This window comes from Phascolarctos cinereus, unplaced genomic scaffold, assembly GCF_003287225.1.
Source record: "Phascolarctos cinereus isolate Bilbo 61053 unplaced genomic scaffold, phaCin_HiC Scaffold_3;HRSCAF=262, whole genome shotgun sequence".
Lineage (NCBI taxonomy): Eukaryota > Metazoa > Chordata > Mammalia > Diprotodontia > Phascolarctidae > Phascolarctos > Phascolarctos cinereus.
In genome coordinates, this window is record NW_027555736.1 from 51193941 (window position 1) to 51220339 (window position 26399).

General features: G+C 44.8%; 2 long non-coding RNA genes across 3 annotated transcripts; one reads left to right on the top strand and one right to left on the bottom strand.

Annotated features, from left to right (window-relative positions):
• Nucleotides 1-743: 743 nt before the first annotated feature.
• LOC110203663 (uncharacterized) lies at nucleotides 744-18338 on the bottom strand. Of its 2 annotated transcripts, none has more exons than XR_002323036.2 (3): nucleotides 18262-18338; nucleotides 5744-5878; nucleotides 744-957 (listed from the first exon to the last, which is right to left on the bottom strand). It is a non-coding gene; the product is annotated as an uncharacterized LOC110203663 (long non-coding RNA). The 2 variants fall into 2 exon arrangements; XR_002323037.2 differs by lacking the exon at nucleotides 18262-18338 and adding an exon at nucleotides 6076-6576.
• LOC144456258 (uncharacterized) lies at nucleotides 6112-16253 on the top strand. The gene is made up of 2 exons (XR_013485183.1): nucleotides 6112-6193; nucleotides 13505-16253. It is a non-coding gene; the product is annotated as an uncharacterized LOC144456258 (long non-coding RNA).
• Nucleotides 18339-26399: the final 8061 nt, after the last annotated feature.

The window sequence follows — 26399 nt, forward strand, 5'->3', positions numbered from 1 at the left end:
TCCCCTTCCTAGCTAATGACTTGGCTTTCGTGCCTTAAGAGGCCTTTTGCTTCTTTTTAAATCCTTTAAACTCTTAGGGAGGGAGGTGGGATTCCTAAAAACCCTTCAGTTAATGAAAAGGAAAACAAGCTCACCACAGCCCTCACCCTTACAACATGGAGCTGCTGAAGATGGCGGTACTTCAGCCTCGGGCTGCCAGTGATCGGCAAGCCAGAGAGAAGCTGTTCTATCTTCCCATCCCATCTTGAAACACAGTTGGGGCATTCAGTCCTGGAGCCCTAAGAAAGGCCAGCTAAGGAGAGGGCAGCAAGAAGAATACTGTCCTTTTCTTCCAGGAAGCACAAAGCCCCCTCTGGTTAATCTCTGGTCAGGACATACTGAGTAAAGTATCCCCCCTTGGACATGTAGGGAAATTGGAGAAAAATCTATCACCACTTACATCCTGTAAAAGACTTGAGAAACTGGGTCTCTACTTTATCTTTCTCCTGGGCTTTTGGAGTCTCATTTGACCCTGTCATCTCCACAGCCAAAAGTGAGTTTTATTCATTAAAAAACAGGGGATGGGGCAGCTAGGTGGCACAGTGGATAGAGCACCAGCCCTGGATTCAGGAGGACCTGAGTTCAAATCCAGCCTCTGACACATAACACTTACTAGCTGTGTGACCCTGGGCAAGTCACTTAACCCCATTGCCTAGCCAAAAAAAAAAAAAAGACGGGAAAAAAAGCCACCAAGTTCACCACTGTTAGACTAATCATTTCTTTGTATTTTATTTTTAATTTTTGGAATAAAGCAAACATTTCTATAACATAGTACAATATTTCAAATGAAAATGTGCCAGCTAACCCACTTGGAGAGACATGATAGTGGTTTCAGAAGACCTGGGACTGCGTCACAGTCCTGAGAATCTTGTAGCTACCAAGTCAGTTCAGTCCTCTCAGGTTTGCTCAATTTCCTTTCTAGGAAATAGAAACAATAATATTGGTATTACCCACCTCAGAACATCCGGTAGATTGCAAAGCACTATATGACTGTGAACTATTATTTCCTAAGACATCATAATTGTAAAAGTGCTTAGTACAGTACCTGGCACATGGTAAGCGCTATAAAAGTTTGTGGTGGTGTTGTTCAGTCATTCTCAGCTGTGTCTGACTCTTCATGACCCTATTTGGGGTCTTCTTGGCAAAGATACTGGAGCGGTTTGCCATTTCCTTCTCCAGCTCATTTTCCAGATGAGGAAACTGAGGCAAACAAGTTAAGTGACTTGCCCAGGGTGACACAGCTATTAAGTGTCTGAGACTGGATTTGAAACTCAGATGAGTTTCCCTGATTCCAAGCCCAGCACTATTACTATTACTATAATTATTAATTATTATTAATTATCATCATCATTATTAAAAGACAAAGCATTAGAATCAGGAGTCAATCTGTCAATCAACAGCCACTCGTTAAGCACCTGCTATTAGCCAGGCAAGGTACCAGGCACCAGAGATACAAATACAAGAGGAACAAACCATACCTGACCTTTAAGGAGTTTTTATTTATCTATGGGAAGACTTGAGCTCAAGTCCCCTTTGTGACAAATACTGGCTGACCTTAATTAAGCAAAACACTTATCCCCTCAGTGCCCCAGACAACTGTCTAAAACCTTAAGCTGAAGAAGACTTGGAGCTCTTCACCCCTGCTCTCCTCACTGGTGGTCTTTTGTGCCACTGAAATCTTAAATCCCAAACCAAAAATGAGCAAATGAATGAATGAGTGAATGGATTAATGAATGAGTGAGTGAGTGAATGAAGTGTCACCTGGCACCATCTGTCCAGGCTATAAGTTCTCATGGTTTGTTTGTCCGTCTAACTGCACATTATCATCTGGAAAATGGGCATTCTTCACTCACCTCGTTTCCCCTGTTGAAAGGTTAGGAACAACTTTTCAGAGAGATTACATGTCTCATTTAGGAGGCTCTGCAGGTTCCAGAGCCTGACATTGTCAGCATGAGAACAATAGATAATATTTATATGATATTTATGTCTAACAGTTATGTAACATTTATAGATAACATTTATATATTTGTATAAAGGTATTGGATGAATAGATGTTTTGCATCATATTTAATATATACTGCATACATACACACACATATATGTGTATGCATACACACACGAGTGCCTGTTCTTGCATCTTTGTGTGTGTGTGTGTGTGTGTGTGTGTGTGTGTGTGTATTGGGCAGCTAGGTGGTGAAGTGGATAGAGCACCTGGCCTGGAGTTAGGAAGACTCATCTCCTTGAGTTCAAATCTAGCCTCAAACACTCACCAGCTGTGTGTCCCTGGGCAAGTCACTTATGAGCTTAAGAAGGAAATGGCAAACTTCTGCAGTATCTTTGCCAAGAAAACCCCAAATGGGCTCACAAAGAGTTGGACACCACTGAAAACAACTCAACAACATGTATATGTTGTTCCTTCTGCCAATGGAATGGAAGTTCCTTGAAGACAAGGATCATTTGTCTTTGTAGCCCTAGCACCTAGTACAGTGCCTGGCACACAGTAGGTACTTAATAAATGCATGAATGAATGTTAATCTGGTGGTGCAGCACTGGTTGCATTACCATATGTGGAGAAGCCTCCAAAACGTACCAGCAAATGGGCTGAGGAAAGGGTGTGCTAGAGATAGGAGTAGTATGGAAGGGGATAACAAAAAAGGACCATGAAGCATCGGTGCTAGAAGGGAGCTGAAAGACCATCGAAGAAACTGAAGGTCAGAGAGGGCCAGTGACTTCTCCAAAGTCACACGAGGACTTCATAGCAGAGCTGGGATCTAATCCTGACTTCCCCTGACTTCCAATACCACTTCTAGGGCTGTATCCCAAAGAGATCATAAAAATGGGGGAAAGACCCACATGCACAAAAATATTTACAGCAGCTCTTTTTGTAGTGGCCAAGAACTGGAAAGTGAGGGGATGCCCATCAGCTGGGGAATGGCTGAACCAGTTGTGGTATATGAATGTAACGGAATACTATTGTGCTATAAGAAATGAGGGGCAGGAGGATTTCAGAAAAACCTGGAAAGCTTCCTATGAACTGATGCTGAGTGAAGAGAGCAGAACCAGAACATTGTACACAATAAGAGCCACATTGTGTGATGACTGACTTTGATAGACTTAGCTCTTCTCAGCAATACAATGATCTAAGACAATGCCAAAAGACTCATGATGGAAAATGCCATCCACCTCCAGAGAAAGAACTATGGAGCTTGAATGCAAATCGAAGCATACTGTTCACTCTCTCTTTTTTGTTTTGTTTTGTTTCTTCTTTCTTCAGGTTCCTCTCATTCATTCTAATTCTTCTTTACAACATGATGAATGTGAAAATGTGTTTAATAAGAATGTATATGTACAGCCCATAGCAGATTGCTCGCCATCTTGGGGAGGGGGGAAGGCCGGGAGGGGGAGAAAATTTAAAGCTCGAAAGCTTATGGGGGCAGCAAGGTGGCACAGCGGATAGAGCACCGGCCCTGAAGTCAGGAGGACCTGACTCTGACCTCAGACCAAAACACTTCATACTTATTAGCTGTGTGACCCTGGGCTAGTCACTTAACCCCAATTGCCTTTAAAAAAAAAAGAAAGAAAAGAGAAAAAAAGCTTATGGAAGTGTTGAAAACTAAAAATAAATTAATTAATTAAAAAAAATAAAATGCAAGGTTCTGTTTACCCCAGCCCAAAAGTAGCAGAGATGTAGACTTATCCATCCATCAGTCACACCAAAATTGGAAGTAAACTTGGTGGAGGATTATTAGGTAGAAAGTGAGTTAAATCTGAGACCACTGTTCCAGGGAATGAGGCAGTTATAAGGGAGACAGTGGCCACACGTGTTGGGGTAAAGTTATCATATTAGCCTTACTATATCTTCCCAATAAATATCCCCCCAAAATACCTTTGTAAACATGTTTTTAAAATAGAAAATTAAATGAGAAGTTCTTTAAGTTGAAGTGGGGGAAAGGTGGCTCTTCAGAAATCTCCCTGGATCTTGCAGGACTGCAATTAGAATGTTTTTGGCTCCGAATTGATTTGGTTTCTCACATTTACTTTCACCAGAGTTTCACTTTCCCCCACAGGTTCACTCCCTCTGCCTGCAGCCAGGTACCTGGCCTGTTTATGCAGGGGCCGGATTTCATGGGTGTGCTCAGGCTGCGATGTGTTGTGAGGAAGCTGGAAGAAGCCACGCCATGAGGACGTGGTCCTGGTCCAGCCCCTCTGAGCGGCATCAGAGCCCACACTTGCTCCTTGCATCCAGCAAAACAAGGTCGCAGATCACCCAGCCCTGGGCAGGTCCGGGCAGGGAGTAGGGGGGACCACCAAGCCACACGTGAGCCGCCTCGGAGGGAGAGGAGATGTGAAAAGTTCATGTCGACTGCACACTGGACAGTGTGGTGTCCCATTTTGTTTTTGTCCTGGGGTAGTTGGGGTGGGTTTTTTTTTTCATGCTTAAAAATAGCTTGGTGGGACAGCATATCCCAGCATTCCTGGAAACAAAAACTGAACCACACTTGGCAGGAGCTTCCAGCGTCTCCTGATGTCCCCAACAGCAGGCAGAGGAGGCCTGTGACATCCCAGATGAGGATGAGACATCAGAGAGGAAGAGGAGGAAGAGGAGGAGGAGGAGGAGGAAGGGCAGGGCCATCAGCTGTTTCCCCTGTCTCCTGGGCCAGACTGAAATTTACCTTTGCTCCCCAGTCTTCAGTACTGTTTTTAAAAAAAGTTTCCATCACAAGAGGCTGAATTAGGAAACTGAGGTTAGCAAAATATGAGTCTTATTCAGAAAGCCAGCAAGCCATCTGTTCCTCAGCTGATGGTTTGCCCAGGTCCTGGGGCAGGCCAGGTTACACAGGATGCGAGAGACAAGTGGGGGCTGAGGTTAGGAAGGGGAATGAAAAGCCTGAGATCAGAACACGCCCAACAAAGACCCGTGTTCAGTTCTCTTTAGGGTTTCCTGTGGCTAGGGAGAGAACACAGTGTACGTACGGAGAGCCCAGGCGTTCGCTCAGCCCCTGGGTCCTAGTGCTGGCCACAGCCGGGCAGAACTAGAACAATGGGGAGCTCTCTTCAGGCGCTGGCGGTCAGAATCACAGGGGCAGTCACCAAAGGGCCCAGATTTGCTGGCTCAGCTTTGGGCAGAGAGTCAAGCCCATAAATAGGAAAAGTGAACCAGGCCATCCAAATAAATAACTCCCACTACGAGGGGACTGCTCAAGGTTTCCTCACCACAGGCCCGGCAGGGAGTGCCCACAAATGCCCACTTTCAGATATATTCATTCATAAACATTTATTAAGTACCTACTGTGCACCAGGCACTGAGGAATCAGAACACTCCAAAAGAGGAAACCTTCCCCTACCAAGGAAGAGGAGGCAAACTTTGCCACTTAAGAGTCATTTAAAGTAGGCACTGAGGGGTAAAGGGACTTGGGCGAGGTCACACAGTCAGATCAGAGGTCAGGTCGAGAACCCAGGTCTTCCTGACTGTGAGGCTAGCACACTATCCCCTTATACCATGTGGCCTCTATGAGGTTCATACAAAGTCATTTTCTCAGAGTAAAGGAGGGGGCACTAACTGAGGAGGTGGCTTCCTCCAGGGAAGTTTTAGGCTTTGACCACTGCCCACGGTCACATGCCCAGCATCAGACACAGTGCTTTCCTTCCAGCTCCCTCTCCACTCACCAGCTGCTTTTATGCTGAATTGTGGAGACCTCCCTACCTCAGTTCCCCTGGATTTTCTGGATTGACAGCTGCTTTGCCAGTTTCTCTAGCTGACCTCCAAACAGAAGGGCTTGACCATCTTCAAGAAGACAGTCAGGCCTTTGCCTGCTGTGCTCAAGCACTTCAGGGACCCCTGGAGGAAAAAAAAAAACTGGATTCAGAGCAGACACTCCAGCACAGAAAGAAAGAAAAGATGAGAAAAGGGATGAGGCTGATGAGCAGTTTGAGGGAGCGCACTAGAGGGAGGGCCCATGGCACACCAACCCCACTCAAGACTCTCTGGTTTTCAAGGTGGGGCCTAAATTCAAAGCCACCTCGTGAGAAAGCTACCTGGAGCTGGAGGTGCTGGGTCAGAGCCCAGGCCCTGGTTCTCTGAGACGTGCTGTTTGCCCCATGGCTCTGTGGTTCCATTGACCAGCCCCTCTCCTTCCATGGAAGAAACAAAAAGGTAAGCAGGGACTTCTGTTTATTCCTTGTGGGAAAGAGTGCCTAGAACATGCACCCACACCCAACTTTTTAATAGCAGCCTTTCAAGACTCCAGGAACACTCTCTTCCTTCCTTCCTTCATTCATCATTCATTCAATCCCAGGAACACTCTATTCCTTTCTTCCTTCCTTCCTTCATCATTCATTCAACCCCAGGAACACTCTGCTCCTTCCTTTCTTCCTTCCTTCCTTCCTTTCTTCCCTCCTTCCTTCCCTCAACATTCATTCATTCAACCCCAGGAACACTCTGCTCCTTCCTTTCTTCCTTCCTTCCTTCCTTTCTTCCCTCCTTCCTTCCCTCATCATTCATTCATTCAACCCCAGGAACACTCTACTCCTTCCTTCATTCATTCATCATTCATTCAACCCCAGGAACACTGCTCCTTCCTTCCTTCCTTCCTTCCTTCCTTCCTTCCTTCCTTCCTTCCTTCCTTCCTTCCCTCCTTCCCTCCTTCCTTCCTTCCTTCCTTTCTTCCTTCCTTCCTTCCTTTCTTCCCTCCTTCCTTCCCTCATCATTCATTCATTCAACCCCAGGAACACTCTACTCCTTCCTTCATTCATTCATCATTCATTCAACCCCAGGAACACTGCTCCTTCCTTCCTTCCTTCCTTCCTTCCTTCCTTCCTTCCTTCCTTCCTTCCTTTCCTTCCCTCCTTCCCTCCTTCCTTCCTTCCTTCCTTTCTTCCTTCCTTCCTTCCTTTCTTCCCTCCTTCCTTCCCTCATCATTCATTCATTCAACCCCAGGAACACTCTACTCCTTCCTTCCTTCCTTCCTTCATCATTCATTGAACCCCTGGAACACTCTGCTCCTTCCTTCTTTCATTCATTCATTCAACCCCAGGAACATTCTATTCCTTTCTTCCTTCCTTCTTCAGTCATCATTTATTGATAAGCACCCACTGTTATTAGACACTGAGGGGGATACAAAATCAAGACCAACTACAATGCCTGCCCTCATGGAGCTTACCTAAAAATTGCAGATGTATTGGTATACATTTACCCTGGTAACACACTATCTTTGTAGTGGAAAAAATACTGAACTTGTAAGAAAGCTCTGGGTTCAAATCCTACCATACAACATTTACTACCTGTGAGACCATAGGTCAAGCCACTTCGCCTTGCTGGGCCTCAATTTCATCATCTGCAAAATGGAGACAATAATACTGACAGTTCTCAGCTCATAGGTTTGTTAAGTTCAAAAAGCCCATCGGTGAGTTGAAAACGCAGTACAAATGTCAGCCATTATCATCCTCTATGGCATGGATGACCAAACTGGTCCCAATAGGTCTGGCCTTCTATTCTGAAAGAGGAAACTTGTAATGTGACTCAGGCCAGCAACTGGAGATGGTGAGAGAGGGAGGGAGGCTCCCACCACCTTTGCAGTCTTATCTTAGACTTCCCTCCGTGCACTCTGTTCCAGTCAAACGTGTCTTCTTTATTCAATCTCCAGCCAAGGCTGCCTCATAACCTCATCAAATCCCCAGCTTCCTTCTTGGCCCAGTTCAGGCTGCCCCTCCGATGTGGGACCCTTCCAGATTCCCCGATTCATTTGCTTGCACTTTCTGCTCTTGAAATCCTTTGGAGTATCATCTGCGTTTACCTTTAGGCATACAGCTTGTAAACCCCAGTAGAATATAAGGCCCTTGAGGGCAAGAACTGTCTTACCAAATTTGTCTTTCTATCCCTAATGGCTCACACAAGTGTCTTGTACATAGTAGGTGTTTAATCAATGTTTGTTAAACTCTTGAATTAAGGAAGGGAAAGACATTTTTTTTTCAGGGGAAGAAACTCATTATGGTGGGCAGGCACACTCTCCAACTGGTATTTTCAGATTTGCAATCACACAGCTTAAAAACCCACATAGCTGATCTGACTTTGTGGGTAATAGGAGATAGGATCCTCTGGGGGTCTGAGGACGACTTCTTGCCATGTGCCAACATCCTGATTTTCTGACCAGACTGTGGCATCAAGTTTGGGGGAAGTGGCCATCACAGAAGTCTTCCTAATTGGGTATGTCCTAAATGCGTCAAGTCCAGGAGCCCTCCTAAGCAGGGAGTGAGATTTCACCTCTTGAAGCTTGGAATCACAGTGTTCTCGGTTCTGCTTTGTATCCTGGGATGGCTAGCACCTCAGGGCACAGGTGTAACAGGAGTCCCTTGTTGTGATTGGCCAAGCCTTGCCATTGACCTATATTTTAATGCTTGATTCTTGCGGAACCATGTTCTGACTGATCAATGTGTGTCTGCAGAGTCACCTTGCACCCCCGTCCATGGTTAGATAAGCCCAAGCAAGCCTGCTCCCCTGCCCAGCACCTTGGCATCTCCCCGTTGGAAGCTTCACAACCTCCCTTCCCACGAAGATCTCCATGTAGGGCAGTTCTGAAAGCCAAGGCAGCAACCCCATGGGCACACCCAGTTTGGGGCACATTCCTTGGTTCAATAGACACCTGAAAGAGCCTCTTGGCTCCATGAATATTCACTTGTTGGCAAGCAGACTACTGCAGGATCATTTTTTGCCATAGAAACAATGTTATAGATAATGGTTAGATTCTCAGACCATCCCACAAGAGCCTCTGTTTTACTTGGTGCAAATAAAAGCCTTTTTAAACCAAAATGTAGCCAAGCTGTTACTTTTAGAGCCCCATGCATGAGTAGATTGGGAGTGGGCCCGTTTCTTCAAGTGCCTGTTTATATAAATCCAGCCTCAGACTCCTACTAGCTGCGTGATCCTGATTGCTCACTCCAGTCTGCCTTAGTTTCCTCATCTGTAAAATGGGGATAATAACAGCACTTGGTTCCCACGGTGCTTGTGCGGATAAACTGATATTTGCAAAGTGCTTTGCAAAACCTAAAGTGATAGCTATTATCATTAAAAGGTTTTTTTTTAACTTTTACTATCAGTTTTTTAGAATTTGGAATACATTTTCCAGAGGAAACAATATTATAAATGATAGGTTCCTATATCAGTTCTGTGAAATGCCATCACAAACAAGTCTATTTCAGTCCTTCCCCATGGGATAGAGGCAACCCTGAATGCTCTAGGGCTATGCAAGTGGGGTATAATTTCCGGCAGAGCCTCCCAAACTTGAAAGGCTTGGAGTACAGGCCAGCAATGGACTCTCTCTGCCTCTTGGACCAGCCTGGTTAAGTGCAGAAAGCCCTGTCCCCTGGTTGGCTGTTTTCATTTACAGCCACTCTTCAGGACCATGTGCTAAGACTAGAGGCGTGTGAGCCTCGTGAGGGCGTATGTTATAATGCACAAAGCTTTGGACTTGGAGTCAGGAAAACAGGAGGTCAGCTGTTGCCTCAGACACTCATTAGGTGTGTGGTCCTAAGCAAGTCACTTAACATATGTGAGACTCAATTGCTTCATCTTTAAAATGAGGATAATAATAGCACCAACCTTATAAGGTTGTTATGGAGATCAAGGGAGGGAAAGATGTCAAGAATCTTCTATAAATGTGAACTACAATTAAATTACAACTTCACTAGGGAAGATGAAGGGGTTGGCCAAGGTTGGTCCTGAGATCCCTTCCAGATCTGAGTCTATGAAGAAGGAAGGGGAAAAAATAGCATTAGGCAAGAGCTTACTATGTGCCAAGGACTGTGCTGAATGGTGGAGATTCAGATACAAACACAAAGACCTGCCTGCAAGGGAGAGGCAACACGTATTGGGAAGTAGGGGCCAGCGAGGGATGTTTGGTTGGAAGCTTCCAAGAATAGTGAGGGGAGGCAGAGGAGAATAGGGCAACACCACATCTTTTCCAAAAGCAAGGGCAGACTTGATTTGTTAAGATTCAAGAACTAGACCTCAGTGTTGGCAGCGGAGGGAGCTTAAGTGAGGGCGTGATTAGCTAAAAGCCCAAGAGCTTAGAATAAGTTTCCTGTACGGTCGTTCAAAGTCTTCAAACTCTTTTTACATACCTTACCTCTTTTATTTCTTACAGAAATCCTGGGAGGCAGGCAGGGGAGATAATATTATCTACATTTTTACAGATGACAGCCTCAGATAAGTGACGTAATCCACAGTCACAGGGCTAATAATTTGGGCTAAAGCCCAGATCTCCTAGAGCCTGTCCCTCAACACCAAAGCTGTGACAGTCTTCTGGGCTGAAATGGTTGAGGAGTCAGGGTCCTGAGGCCCCCAGCTCCTGGTCTCCAGAGCCAGGAGCAGTCCCAGGACAAGCCTCTTCCTGCACCCCCTACCCCTTCAGCTTACTACATACTCTGCTTAAGCCTCCTGGAGACAAAGATTTCCTGGGAAACCTTCTCTGCTAACAAACAGGTTCCCTTGGTGCCAGAGGGGAGAAATGACCCTTTGGTAAGTTGTATCTGCAGAAACGAGTCCCCTTCCCTAATAGCTCAGCCTCCATCTCATTTGCCCTAAAACAACTGAACTTCAGATATTGTGAACATAGACCTATAGTGCTTTAATTGATTCAATTTCAATTCAGCTAATATTTATTAAGGGCCTGCTATGTGCAAGGCTTTGTGCTAAGTGCTAGAGATAAGATGAGAAAAACAGAACTGTTCCTGCCTTTCAGGGGTTTACAGGCTACTAGGAAGATACTTTGTGTGTATGTCTGTGTGTATGAGTGTGTGTGTGTGTGTGTGTGTGTATATACACACACACACACACACACACACACATATATACAGCATATATAGTATATATACTAAGAAACACATATACTAAGTAGCATATATTACATGTGCATATAAGTGTACATACACATATGTACACATATAAAAATATATAAACACATATACATATATACTATATACTGTATTATATATACATATATAATATAGTATGCACACACATATGTACATATAGTATGTATAGTATATATACTATAGTATGTATATATAAGCATATATAGATGCATATACACACATAAAAATATACGTGTATACACATAGATATATACTTACAGTATATGTACTATATTATATATACATATATAATATTGTGTATATACACATTTATACATACAGTATGTGTATATAAGTACACATATATGCACACATAAAATGCACACACATACATATATATTATATATTACATACTACATTATATATATACATAGATATAATAGTGTGTATACATACACACACAGAGATAACTGAGACCTGGGCAGGCAGCATGGAGTCCCTTAATGGAGAGAATACAGAGCTTGGGGACTCGGGTTCAAATTCTGTCTCTGATGCTTTCCAGCTGTGTGATCTAGGGCCAATTAGTTACCCTCTCTTTTCTTATTTGTAAATTGGGAATAATGATGCCTGGAGCACCAGAATGAGAGGATTCTTGTGAAACATAAAAGAGTTGACGGGTTTTAAGTTAATATTAAATTGCAAAACAGCATGGTACAATGTTAAGTCACTTAAGATACTTCCATCCCTGGGCATAACGAGAAATGCACAGATTCAATCCTGGGACATAGCAGAACACAGTAGAACAGGGACAGGTAGGTGGTGCAATGGATAGAGCACCGGCCCTGGAGTCAGGAGGACTTGACTTCAAATCCCGCCTCAGACATTTACTAGCTGTATGACCCTGGGCAAGTCACTTAAGCTTGATAGCTTCCACCAAAAAGGGGGAAAAAATAGTAGATCTGAGGCAGGGCCCTTCTCTCATTACTCCAATGGTATCTCCAAGAGCAAAGATCAAAGGCTACCCTACTGACTGTATACCTTTTCTGAGGTAGTGAGGTATAGGAGATAAAGAGCTGAACTTAGAGTCAGGAAGTCCTGTGTTCAAATCCTGCCTGACACTTAGTGGCTGTGTGACCCTGCACAAGTCACCTAAACTCTCAATGCCCTCAGGCAACTCTGAAACCATAAGTTACAAAGAGGGTAATAAGACAAACCATTGGTAGAGGAAGCTTCTGTGTTATAATGAAATTAAAGATTTGTTGGCTCCTAACACATTAATAATCAGTCATATTATACTATACTATAATATATTACACTATATTATATTTTAATATTATGGGCAAAATAGACTTTTAGTACTAGCTGGTGTTGAAGCCAATGTAGCTCTTAACACGTTATCTCATGTGGGCCTCAGGACAGCCTTTCAGGTTGGGTACTGAGGTGATTAGTCAATAAGCTGTTATTAAGCTCAGGCTATGGGCCAGGCATTATGCAAATTCATGGATGCATAAAGAAATTCAAAAGACAATCTCTGCTCTGAAAGAACTCATAGTCCAATGAGGGAGACTGCATGAAAACAGCTCTGTATGGATAAAAAAAGAAAGAATCCTTAGAGGGAAGGTACTAGCATTTTTATACCCATTTTACAAATGAGAAGACTGAGCTTCAGAGAAATCAAGTGACTGGTCCAAGAGGTTGATTCAAACCCAGGTCTCTTCTTTCAATAAAAGCACCTCTCTTTCTACTATACCACGCTGCCTAAGAACCCTGAAAATCATCTATAATGTTTCTATGATAAGGGGGAAGAAAAGTGCTAGTGCCTCATTTCCTCATCAGTAAAATGAGGGATTTAGGCTAGAGCAGGAATTCTTCATCTGGGGTCTGTAAACTTGTTTTGCACAAGTACTTTGATCATTGCACTTCAACATAATTGGTTTTCTTTTAAATCCTCTTAATTTTATCTTATGCATTTAAAAACATGATTCTGAGAAGGGGTCCATAGGTTTCAAGAGACAGCCAAACAGATCCATGACCAAAAAAAAAAAAAAAGGTCTAAGAACCTCCAGGCTTTCCCAGACACATAGAGATACTCAGTCTATATAGTTACCAGCTTGAGGAAGTCACTCCCTCACTCTGAGACTCCGTTTTCTGACCTGTAAAATGAGGGGGCTCAGACAGGTAAGGTTGCCTCTAAGGTCCCTCCCTTGCTGCTCTAATATAAACCTATGGCTCTCCTGATCTAATACCCTATGATTCTGTGACCCCTTATCCAAAGACATCTGGGTTACCAGGTAGGTGTTTGCAAAGTTGGAGACTGTGGATTCAAATTAGAATCACGAGATAGATTACGCTGAGTGAAACTCCTGCTGGGAAAGGGCTGGGAGCTGCTTTCATAGGTTCTCAGCCCCAGTAGAGCCCTGGAGGATGTCCTACCGTCCCCATCCCCTAGAACCGAAGGGGTCTCTGGAAGAAGAGTTTGGAAGACAGCAGGCCTCTTTCTTAGAAATCTCAGAACAGTGCTTCACCCGTGACCTTTCTCTGCCTCTATGTTATCATTTCTAAGCCAAGAAAATCCTCCTCTCATCCTTATCCCTCCTTCTCTGTTCTCACTCCAAAGGCTCCTGGATTGTTCTAGCTTCCCGTGCTTCAGGGTGCTGCCAAGATGGCCAAAGAACCGGGTGTTTTCTACGGGCTTCTCCCAGGCACAGAAGGGCTGATGCCTGCCACTCCCGGCCCAGGATCGGGGCAGGGCGAAGCAGCTGCCTGGCCCCAACGCTTGGGCCAACCAGAGGAGGGAAGGCCAGCCAGCCACATCAGCCTGGGAGGATGTTTGTGCCACTGGCGGCTGGGTGGGAGGCAGGCCGAGCTGCAAACCTCATTCCCCAGCCAGGCGGCCTCTGTTTGTTTGTGTCCCAGCCCAGCCTCAGAACGGTCTGTACCAAGAGTTGGGCCCAACCCCAAGTTAGGGCAAGCTGCCAAGGAATCCGTGGGGTCCTAAAGGTGATCCATCCTGGTTTGCCTGCCCTCCCCAGCACGGCACAACAAGCATCTTCCCCCACCCACTCACAAAGCTAGTTCCGAGCCCTGCATCTGGAGGCACAGTGCCCAGAGCTCCCTGCACAATAGAGCCTCCCAGGGAACTCCCCTGGGATGCTGGCTTTCCCAGACACATAAGACCCGGCATCTGGCTTTCCAGCCACTTTTAAGCCTAATGAAACACCGCTGGCTTGAAAGGGCCCCTGGAAAAGATCGCTTATACCCAGCAGATATTTCCTGAGCCCTACTATGCACAGGGCTCTGTAGGCAGAGCCTTAACCAGGAATTCTTGTGTCCAGGGCAAATTTAGTTGAGGTGGGGAAGTGGGCTGGGTAAGGGAAAGCAGAGGACTGATCGTCTAGGCAGGATTCAGCTGAATTGTGCCAGGTGATAGATAGGGCAGCCTGCCTCTAGGGAGTGTGAGGCCAAACACGTGCCTGGACATGGCCCAAAGTACCTGTCTTCTCAACCCCCACGAACAGGCCCTGGAGAAGGGGGCCACAGCCACAGGGTGGGGGGGAAAGGGAGGAAGGCCTAGTGGGGCACAGGAGAAAGGGCATTGACCTTGAGGGCCATTTCAGGGAGGAAACATTCCCCACACCTGAGAGAAGCTTTGAAAGACCCCACCTACCTGGCCTTAGTTAAAATAGCTGTGCTCTGTGGTGGATAGAAAGTATAAGATACCATCTCTGGCTCGAAGGGGCTCCATCTAGTTGAGAAGATAAGATTCTTCAAAAGATAACCAGTGATACAATGCACTGTGCTAGACAAAAGCACCGAATGTTGTCAGGCGCAAGGATGGAGCCTGGCGTGGAAGAATGATCCCAGGTCTGCTAATAGATCTATGACTTTAGAGAAGTCCCTTCACCTCTCTAGGGACGTGAGAAGAATGACTGGGGGGCCTACAGGCCATCCTAAGGGCCCTTCTAGTCTTTAAAAAAAACCAAACCTGTGATTTTCTCCGGGCCTCAGTCTCCTCATCTGTAAAATAAAGAGTCATCTTAGTTAAGAATCAAGTTTCCTTCCAGCTCTAACATTGCGTGACTGATAGTCACTAAAAGCCTGTCTGGGAGTTCTAGTAATTCCTAGGAGGAATGAAGACATCACTTCCCTGTAGGCTGAGGCTGGTTGGAAAAGACTTCCCAGAATATGTTTGTGCAGAGCAGGGGGCCTTGAGGGCTGGGGAGGATTTACAAGGGGAAGCAGTCTGTAGAAGTCATCTTAAAACAATATGGCCACAGAAAGGGGCAAGACCCTGGAAATGCCAGCCCTGCATCATCTCCCAATATCTTCTCATTCCCTAATTTTTGAAAGTCCTAGCCACCAACTCCATTTGGATCCTGGGAGCAATGGCCCTCCCAGCCTAAGAACCAAGGGGTCACAGTGACCAGGAGCTGAAGAGCTGTACATTTCAAGACTTGCTCTGCATGGTCTCAATGGCCTGGACATCTGCCAAGTGGGAAAAACTCTGAAATTAGCCAAAGAATAGACAACCCAGGAAAACAACTAGACCCGACCTAGCCATTAGGCTTGCCTCAATGCAAACCAAGCCATAATTGTGCTGTGTGATCATAATGGAGCATTATTATGCCATGAGAAATAATGAATATGAAGAGAGAAAATTGGATTCAGATTGAGAGGGCCTGGGTTCAAACTGTGCCTCTGTGTGTGTGTCCTTGGACCAGTCCTTTAATCTCTGTGAACCTCAGTGTCAGGGTTGGTCTGGATTGCCCTTTGAGGTCCTATCCAGCTCCAAATCTCAGATCCTAAGAATCCAAAGAAACATCAAAAGACTTTTATTAAGTGATGCTGAATGAAGTAAGCAGAGCCAGGAGAGCAGTGTATGCAAGGATTCCAATAATGTAAATGAAAAGAACACTAAAAGGCAGCTGAACTTTTTTTTTCTTTGCTAGGCAATGGGGTTAAGTGACTTGCCCAGGGTCACACAGCTAGTGAGTGTTATGTGTCTGAGGCCAGATTTGAACTCAGGTCCTCCTGATTCCAGGGCAGGTGCTCTATCCACTAAGCCACCTGGACACCCCAACAGCTCAACTCTTAAAAGCTCCAAGAGAACAGATAATGAAGGCAGACAGCCTTCCTAAGTAGAGAAGTGGGGTACTACAAGTGCAAAATGTTGCATACATCTTCATACAAGGTCACTGTTCCCATTGGTTTTGCTTAATTATTTTTCTTGGTTACAAGATACAGTTCATTTCTGTGTGCAGGAAGGGGGTAAACAATGGATTAGGTGGGGATAATATCCAGAAATAACTGTGCTGAAAAAACGAGACCCATAAAGCATTTTTAAAAGAGAAAACCAAGCATAATAATAGTTGCCAATGCCTATTACATCCCTCCACCATCACTCCCTTCCCAAAAGGTGCTAACCTTTGGTTTCAAGGTCTGTTGGATACTGTACTACATCTTGGTTAAGATGTTCAGCTTGGGAAGAGTTTGGTCAGAGATGTTAAAATTCCCAGAGAATGAAACCCTGGACCCTTGGGAAGCAAGATGCTTCACCCAGCAACCCTAGAGCAAGGAGAGCTTGGAGTATGAAAAAATGCTACATAATAATCATATGTGATCATAAAAGGTTAAAGAGGCAAATAAGTATGTAGGTCAGACTCAGAAATAGTCACCTTTTTTGTTCTGGGTGAGTAATCTCTTGTGCCAGGTAGGGATAAAGGATTTTCTTCATTTTACTCCTCTTTTTTTAACTCTTAGGAGGCTGGCTTGGAAGATGCTTCCTTAAACCCTTTCCAGACTTCCTGGAAAGAGTGAGGCTTGATTGTCCTGGTCACAGACCTCACACAAAAAATTGTTCTGTCTGCCCCCACTTCACCTTCACCACCACTATTAGCTGTCACGAAGGGTGGAAAGGGAGAGGGAGATCAGAGAGGATCAGAAAGGAGGCAGGTAGCATAGGAGATCTCAAATATGAGGCCCTAGGGATTCCTGGCTCTGCTAATAGCAGCCTTTGCTGAGCCTCAAAGTTGTTAGTACCCTTTCCTTACAATTCTAGTCTATTTGGAATTTATTTATCTATTTAATATTGTATTTACATTTTACTATAATGTAATGAATAGTATGATTTATGTATCTGTTTAAAGCAAGGGTTCTTAGCTTGGAGTCTATTGACACTCTCTCCCCTCCAAGGAATATAGGGATAGATATCAGAGGGTCCATGAATTTACATGGAGGGGGGGATTCATATTTATTTTCTAACCTCTAATTAAAATGTAGCATTTCCTTCAATAATAATAGCTAGTGTCTACATAGTGCTTTAAGATTTGCTGCCCTTCCAGGAACTCTTACCAACTCTGCCTCACCCCTAAAGAAGGGAAGGGCATTCATCTCCACAAATGAGGAAAGAGTCCCATACCAATTCAGCTTTGGAACTGGGATTACATCCCCATTTAACAGATGAAGAAATTGAGGCAAACAGGAGATTAAGTGACATGGGGAGGGTCATACAGATAGTAAGAGTCTAAGGCTGGATTTGAACTCATCTTTCTGATGAGTCCAGCTGCCTATTTGTTTACTTTAAAACACGTTTCTAGGAGGGGCAGCTAGGTGGCCCAGTGGATAGAGCACCGGCCCTAGGGTCAGGAGGACCTGAGTTCAAATATGGCCTCAGACACATGATACTCACTAGCTGTGTGACCCTGGGCAAGTCACTTAACCCCGACTGCCTTGCAAAAAAATAAAAAACGTGTTTCTGAGGAGTCCACAGAAACAAAGAAGGTTAACAACCCCCCAAGGTAAGCTACTTTTTCATTCAGTCTTGGTGCCAACGACTACACCCGGTGGATGCTATACAAATGTTTGTTAATACTACCACTGGTGTGACCTTGGACAATTAACTTCACCTCTCTCAGCCTCAATTTCCCCATCTATAAAATGAAGGGGTCGGATTCGGTGAGCTCTAGCCCCTGGAGTTCAGTGGGCTTCCCTCGTCCCTCCCCCCAAGCTCTTCTGGATTGGTCAGAGACTTGGATCAGTGAGTCACAGGCCCCTGTCTGGTAACCTTCCCAACCGTCCATCCTGCCCCACCCCCATCCCAAGAAAACTCCTCCGGGTTAGTACAAGGGCCTCCTCTTTGCAGAAGTACAAAAAGCCCCCAGGCTGTTCCAACCTCCTCCTCCTCCTCCTCCCCCTGCCAGCCTGGGTCCGAAGGAGGAGGATGTATGTGCAGTCCCTCCCCCAGACAAGTAGCCCCAAGCGGCCAAAAAATGCTTAGCTCAGCAACTATGTGGTTGGATTTCCCTGTCTTGATGCAACTAGGCAGAATGTGACGCCTGGCCGCCGGCCCCTGCTTCCCACCCCTTCCCCCAGTACCTTGTTCTCTGGGTCACGTTTCAGCCTCATTACCATACGGGCTCCCCATGCTGAGGGTCAGAGGGGACAAAGCCCTGGTGTCAGCTGCTCAACGTGTCAGCTGCCCAGCATGTCACTTTTGAGGTGGCATTTTTTTTTACTTTGTGCCAGGCAGAATTCACCTAGGCTTGGGGGAGGGAGGTGGGAATAAGTGGGTAGGAGGTGGGTGTTAAGACTCCAATTTCCTGTTCCTACACCCCCCCCCCCCAACACCCCACCTCCCCGAGAAGCAGGGAACAAATCCGGGAAAAATCAATTTACTACCTTGCTACCGTCTAGTTCCCCAAACCAACCAGAGTTTAAAAAAATAATAATATTTGCGGAAGGGGGTAACAAGCAAGTTCAGAAATGGCCTGATCTAACTTTAAACCTGATTACTGATGGATCTCCTGTGGGGCAACGCTATCTCCTTGCAAGCCCAAATCCATGCAGGAGAGAGATCTGGCTCCCTTATCTTTAAATGCCTGGGGAGGGAGGGCAGGTGGGGATTGGGGGAGGGGAGGTGTGGGAGAAGGGAGCCTCAGTCAGTCTGCACCCGAGGACCAGCTCACTCTTCTGGTTCAGGCAGGGCATCTTCCATGGATGCTGGAAGGCTTCTTCTCGTTCTACCCAGCTGAGCAGGGTGATAGGATGTCAGTATCTCAATCTGCTGGGCTGGGCCCCACTGGACTCTACCAGAGGGCAGCAGAAACCAGCTGGAGCCAAGGAACAGACAGGCGGAGAAAAGGGTCTTGTGTAAACAGCTTCCAGGCTCCTACTTACTACAGCAGCTCCTGGGTTTCGGTTTTTAGTGGTGGGGTTTTTTTCACTTTTTTCCCCCTGAGCCCTCTTCCCTCCTCCAGCTGCTTAAAAAAAATTCTTTGTTAAGAATAACAATCGCATCAAATAAATGGAATGAGGAATAAAAGCCCAAATAAAGCCATAAACTCTGATTTTTGACAAAAATTTTGACAAAAGAAAAATACTTTTTAAAAAAGTCATTATTTGCTGTCCCAGTATGCTCTATTTTCTGAGTGCCTGTACTACTGTTTGTTTTTAAACATCGCATCATAGCCCACGTTCTCCATCCCATGTCACTTGGTACGAGCCAGGAGGGCCCGTGGAGATCCCCTTGTCCCACCGCCCTGCAGGGCTTCTGTGAACACTCTCTATTTTGCCTCCAGCTCCCCCAGCCTCAAGAACAAGCCTTGTGACAGTCCTGGTTCACAGCAAACCTGAGGGAAAGGGGTTCTGGGAAGGAGGCAGAATTCCCAGAACTGGTTAGGCAGCTCCTGGAGACCAGGAATCAGTGAGTCAATGCATCCATGAGAAGCTGTGAGCTTGCGTGATGAGAAATAGACTGCGTGCAAGAGGTGTTTATGGGCCCCGCTTCCTGAGGCCACAGCTTCCTGAGGCTTTCCCCCAAATCAGAGGGAATGGAGAGAAATAAGACACGGTCTCGCTATCTAGGCCCTATAGGATTGGAGGAAGGGGGAAGAGAACAGGTGTTTATGAAGCACCCACTATGTGTTAAGTGCTCTACAAATATTATTCTACTTATCCCCATTTAACAGTTGAAAAAACTGAGGCTGATAGAGGCCAAGTGACTTGCCCAAAGTCACACAGCTAGTAAATGTCTTGGACTGGATTATGAACTCAAGTCCTCCCTACTCGAGGTCCAACTCTTTATCCGCTATACCATCTAGCTGTCTCTAAGAAGGTAGGACAACAGATGCAGGAAGCTGCATTACTTATAGGTTTGTAGACTTCAGACCCTGAAGGAAGGTGTAGCAGCGTAACTCTTGCATCTGAACTTGCAGGACCTGAGTTTGAATCCTGTCTCTCTCACTAACTTTCTCACTCTCAGGCCTTGGGTAAGTCCACAGCCTCTCAGAGCCTCAGTTCTCATCTTTAGAATGAGGAGTTTGAACTACGTAGTCTCCCAGGTCTATTCCAGCAACAGAGTTGATCTGCTATGATGTTGTGGGGACCACTGCTCAGCTAACCCCATCCCCTCATGTTCACAGATGAGGAGCCAGAGGCTGCCAGAGGTTAAGTGACTTTCCCAAAGTCACATAGTAGGAGCTGGCTTCAAAATCTTTGACTCAAAAGCCAGATCTCTTTCCACTACCAAGTTGTCCATGATCTCTTAATTGCTGAGTCAGGAAGACCTGAGTTCAAATCCAGCCCTAGACACCCTGGGCAAGATACTTCACTTCTGTTTGCCTTAGTTTCCTCAAGCATAAAATGGAAATAACGAGAACATCGACCTCACAGAGTTATTATTTTTTTTTCTAGGCAATTGGAGTCAAGGGACTTGCCCAGGGTCACACAGCTAGTAAGTGCCAAGTGTTTGGTCTGAGGCCACATTTGAACTCAGGTCCTCCTGATTCCAGGGCCAGTGCTCTATCCACTGTTCCATCTAGCTGCCCCCTTTTAGAGCTATTGTGAGGATCAAATGAGATAATATTTGTAAATCACTTAGCACAGTGCCTGACATAATAGGTGCTTAATAAATACCCCCTTCCTTCTTTCTTTCCTTCCTCCCTCCTCCCTTCTTTCCTCCCTTCCTTCCTCCCTCCCTCCCTTCCTCTCTCTCTTCTTTCCTTTCTCCTTTCCTTCCCTCCTTCCTTCTTTCCTCCCTCTTTTCCTTCCTTTCTTCTTTCCTTCCTTCCTCCCTCCCTCCCTTCTTTCTTCCCTTCTTTCCTTCCTTCCTTCCTCCCTTCCTCCTCCCTCTCTTCCTTCCTTCTTTTCCTTCCTTCCCTCATTCCTTTCTTATTTCCTTCCTCCCTTCTTTCCTTCCTTCCTTCCTTCCTCCCTCCCCTCCTTCCTTTCTTCCTCCCTCCCTTCTTTCCTTCCTTCCTTCCTTCCTTCCTTCCTTCCTTCCTTCCTTCCTTCCTTCCTTCTTTCCTTTCATCTTTCCTTTCTGGATCCTCATCCTTCATGACCCTTCTGCAATATTTGACACTGTTACTCACCATCTTTTCCTGAATATTGTCTCCTCTCTTGGTTTTTATGATCCTCCTGGGTCTCCTATCTGGATGATCACTCTTTCTCAGTTTCTTTTCTTTCTTTTTTTCTTTTTTTTTTGGATTTATCAACAATCACTTCCATATGCTTTTGAGTTTAAAATTTTTCTCCCCCTTCCTCCCCACCACCCTCCCCAAAATGGCACACAATCTGACATAGGCTATATATTTACATTCCTATTAAACATATTTTCACATTAGTGAAGTTGTAAGTAAAAATTAAAACCAATAGGAGGAACCATCAGAAAGAGGAAACAAAACTCAACAGAAGAGAAAAAAAAAAGATAGCAAGTCAACTTCATAGTTCTACATATCCAGCCCCAATCATTCTCTTGAGCTTGAGTCTCAAAATCAGTCAGTCAGTGAACGATTGTGTGCCAGGCGTTGTGCTAAGTGCTAGAGATATAAAGGACAAAAAACAGTCCCCTGCCCATGAGAAATTCAGAGTCTAATGGAAGAAACAACAGGCAAACAAGTGTGTGTGAACAAGATATAGACTAGATACATTGGGGGTAGTCTTAGAGGGAAGACACAACGATTCTTACAGAAGATGGGGTTATAGCTGAGACTTGCAGGAAGCCAGGGAGAATAGGAGGGGAGGAGGAGGAGGAGGCTTCCAGGCATGGGGGACAGCCAGAGAAGATGCCTGGAGTCAGGAGGTGGAGTGTCCAGTTACAGCATCAGTGTCACTGGGGCACAGTATGTGCAGGAGGCCTCCTTGCTCCAACACTCCATCCGCCACCTCTGCCCTGCTTGTTCCCACTACTCCAAAGCTCTCCCTGCCTCACTTGGCTACTTGGTTTGTCAGGCTTTCTCAGTCTCAGCTCAACTGACATCTTCCTAAAGAGGCTTTTCCTGGTTCCTTCCCCATCTGCTAATGCCTCCCCTTCTGAGATTATCTTCCATTTACTCAGTATCAATGTCATGTGTACCTAATTGTTTACTTGTCCTCGATAGAGTGTGAGCCCCTTTGGCCTTTCTTTATGACCTCAGAACCTCGGACAGTGCCTGGTATGGCTCAGGTGCTTAATGTTTGTTGGGTGACTGTGCTACGGGTACATTTTGTAACAATTTGTTTTATCACACGTTTCTATTGGAAGGAACAGAAAGATTAAGGCTCAGTGACCTTCTCCTGACAGTAAGGACATGAGTCTTCAAGGGAATGAGCCTGGGACAGAAAAGTTATGGAAGGCTCTGAGTACAAGGTCACAGGACTGGCCCCAGGGTTTAACCAGATGACTGCCATCGCTTAAAAAAAGGGGGAGGGAGAATGGGATCATTTAGTATATTGTCATAATGTAGAAGCTTCTCTACATAATAGTCTGTGTTTTTGTTTGGGTTAAGGGAAGGAGTTCAGGGTTTTGGCCTTCAAAACCTTCTCCAAAGACTGGGAAGCTGAGAAATGACAAAAGTCCCAGATTGTGGTTGAAAGACTGTCTTCTGCTTGTGGAGGTTAAGGAGAGCTTATGGTGAAAAGTTCACTGGCTCTGAGTCCTGAGGACCTGGGTTCAAATTCCACCTTTGTCACTCAGAAATTGACTCTCTGGACTTCTTTTCCTCTTCCCAAACTTAGTGTGGACTACTTTGAGTTAAAGCTGTCTTGGCTCCTTGTATTTGTAGCCCAGGATCTGCTATATAATAACTAAATTAGTACTTACTAAATGTTCTCCCTCTCCCTGCCTCCATTTATCCATTTATCTATCTACCTAATTATCCATCTATCATCTATCTATCTATCCATCCACCTATTTATTTCATCATGCACATTTAAGGCTTTTCATGAATACATTGGCTCACTGATTTCTGGTCTCTAGGAACTACCTAACCAGTTCTGGGAATTCTGCCTCCTCCCCAAAACCCTTTTGACTTGGGTTTGCTGGGAGCCAGGAGGGACACTAAGCTTGTTCTTGAGGCTGGGGGAGCTGAATATCTCTATCATCTATCTATCCATCCCACCTATCTATCCATCATCTATTTCTCCATCTATTCATTTATTCATCTATCCATCTATCATCTATCTATCTACCTACCATCATCTCTTGTTAAATATGTGACCTTGAGCAAGTGATTCACTTCTCTGGACCTCAGTTTCCTCATTTGTAAAATGAGATCGGAGCAGATGAGTGCTAAGGTCCATCAGTTCTAAAACTATGATCCTTACCATCACAATGACTTCCTACACCAAATTACACCATCCCTGCCTACAAACTCCCCACGTATGTGGTCTCCTCTTTTTACAATGTAGGCTTCTCAGATGAATTTCAGAAAAACCTGGAAAAACTTACATGAACTGATGCTGAGTGAAGTGAGCAGAACCAGGAGAACATTGTACACAGCAATAGCAACATCATGAAATGATTAACTATGATAGATTTAGCTCTTCTCAGCAATATAATGACCCAAGACAATTCTGAAAGACCCATGACAGAAAATTCTATCCACATCCAGAGAAAGAACTATGGAGTCTGAATGCAGATCAAAGTCTATTATTTTCACTTTTTTTTGGTGGCTTTTCCCTTTTATTCTATTTCTTCTTTCACAACGTGACTAATGTGGAAATATGTTTCCATGACTGTACATGTATAACCTATATCAGATTGCTTGCCATCTTGGGGAAGGGGGAGGGGAGGGAGGGAAAAATTTTGGAACTCACAATCTTATAAAAATGAATGTTGAGAACTATTTTACATGTAATTAGAAAAAACAAAATACTATTTACAATAAAATAAAATGTAGATTTATGGAGGGCAGGGACTATCTCAATTTTGTATTTGCATCCCCAGCACTTAATACAGTGCCTGGCATATTAATAAACACTTAATAAATGCTTTTTCATTCATTCATTCATCCTATGAATTTCAATGTAACTAGAGATTTGCATTCCCTGAGATACAGACTACTTATGAAAGATCCAAGTTCTCTGATAACAGAAAAGAATGGGACTTATCTCCTCCCCACCCCCAACTACATCCTCTAATTCTCTGACCCGGTCTTTCAGACCCTGGCCTGCTCAGCTAGAATACATAAGTAGATTGTCTTGTTCAGAATCTTAGAAAATGCCTCCAGCTCTGTGGAAGGCTATTTTGTTCTCTTCTGGTATTAACCTGAGAAGAAAGAAAATCCTCTCTCTGCTGCACTCGGCAGGATTGGGGCTGGACTTGGGGCTGCTCTTATGGGAGTCATCATTCCTGGCTAGTTTTCATTCAGTTGCCTCTGGGGAAGAAATTTGCCCAAAGTTTCCATTCCTGTTCCCTTCCCTGCTCCCTCCTCTCTTCACCCTCCTTCCCCCCACTCCCTTCTGCCCTAACCCAGCTCTCCAGCTCAGTATCCTTTGATAAACGACTAGGGGTTGGGTCTACAAAGAGCAAGACTCCTAAACTGGGAGAGAACAAATGTTTATAGTTTAGCAAAAGTGCCCTCCTACCACAAGAAGCATAGATGAGAGCTGGATTTGGAATCACAAAAGACCTTAGTTTGAATCTTGGCCCACATACTTAACTACAAAAATCACACTTATCCTAAAGCCTCCCCCCCCCCTTCACCACTCTTGTATTTATCTGTAAGTTGGGAACGATGATAGCACCTCCCTCATCGAGCTATTGGAGACTCAAATGAGACCCAAATGTGTAGAAATTTTGCAAATTTTGAAGCGGTTTTATAGCTATCAGCAATTCTAAGGACCTCTCCCCACCTCTCCATCCATCCCCCTCATACACCAAAGCAGGAACATTTGGTAATAAGGTTTGCAGAGATAATTGTGCGGCACAGTGACCTGAGAGCAGGTTTTAGACTCAGGAAGATCTGAGAAAGGAAGGAAGGAAGGAAGGAAGGAAGGAAGGAAGGAAGGAAGGAAGGAAGGAAGGAAGGAATGAAGGAAGGAAGGAAGGAAGGAAGGAAGGAAGAAGGAAGGAAGGAGGAGAGAGAGAAGAAGAAGAAAGAAAGAAAAAAAAAAAAAGAAAAAAGAAAAAAGAAAGAAAGAAAGAAAGAAGAAAAAGAAAGAAAGAAAGAAAGAAAGAAAGAAAGAAAGAAAAGGAGGAAGGAAGGAAGGGAGGAAGGGAGGAAGGGAGGAAGGGAGGAAGGAGGAAGGAAGGAAGGAAGGAAGGAAGGAAGGAAGGAAGGAAGGAAGGAAGGAAGGAAGGAAGGAAGGAAGGAAGGAAGGAAGAAATTAGCTCTGCCCAGAGTGCACTGGTAAACGTGTAGCTGGGGGGAAAGGGAGAGAAGGTACAAAGCAGAGAATGTATCTTGACACACTTTTGTCTCATTTGCATTATTAACATTTTCCCTATCACTTTCTTTAGTCTAGAAAATAAAATGAGAAATCAAGCCCAGACTTGTGGCATTTGCTGATTTCTGACGTGTAAATGCTCACACTGACACTTTCACGGTTGGCTCGGGGTTAGAGCCCGCTCCAGTATGCTCCAGGCTGTCCCCCTAAGGCAAGTAATTTAACCTCTTTAGGGCACTAAACAATTCTCTAAATCTCTAAGTTAAAGAGAAGCAGCCAACCAGCCTGGGTGAAGGGAAGAAGTTTCTTTATTTAGTAGCTTTCTGTTTCAATAAAATCACAGGTCTGGTGCTGAGAAGATGGGCTTCTTAGGGGTGACTCCAAAGTGCTCTCTGCCCCCTCTAATCATTTACCAGTGAATCACCCAAAAATTTAGCACTGGAGAGGACCTTAGGGATCTTCTGGTCCAGTGGTTCCCAATGTTTTTTGGTTCTGGGAATCGCTTTCAACAACAAAAGTATATGTTGTGAATCCCTAGGGTAATTTAATATACTTTTCATATCTAATATTCTTTACAATTATTTAATGCTTAATGTGCCGGCAAACCATTCAAACCACTAAATGGGAACCACTGTCATCGTCCAACCCCTTCATTTTACAGAAAAGAAAAATGAGCTCTAAGTATCATGAGTCACCTTTCACTTCTTCCTCTCCCTCCCAGCCCCAATCAGTTTCTCAGCCCTGTTGATTCTTTCTCCACAATATCCTAGCCATCTGTTCTTTTTTTCCACTGCCGCTGAAACAACCCTGGTTCAAGCCCTCATCACATATCCAAACTGGTTTACTACCTTCAGTCTCTCTTCTCT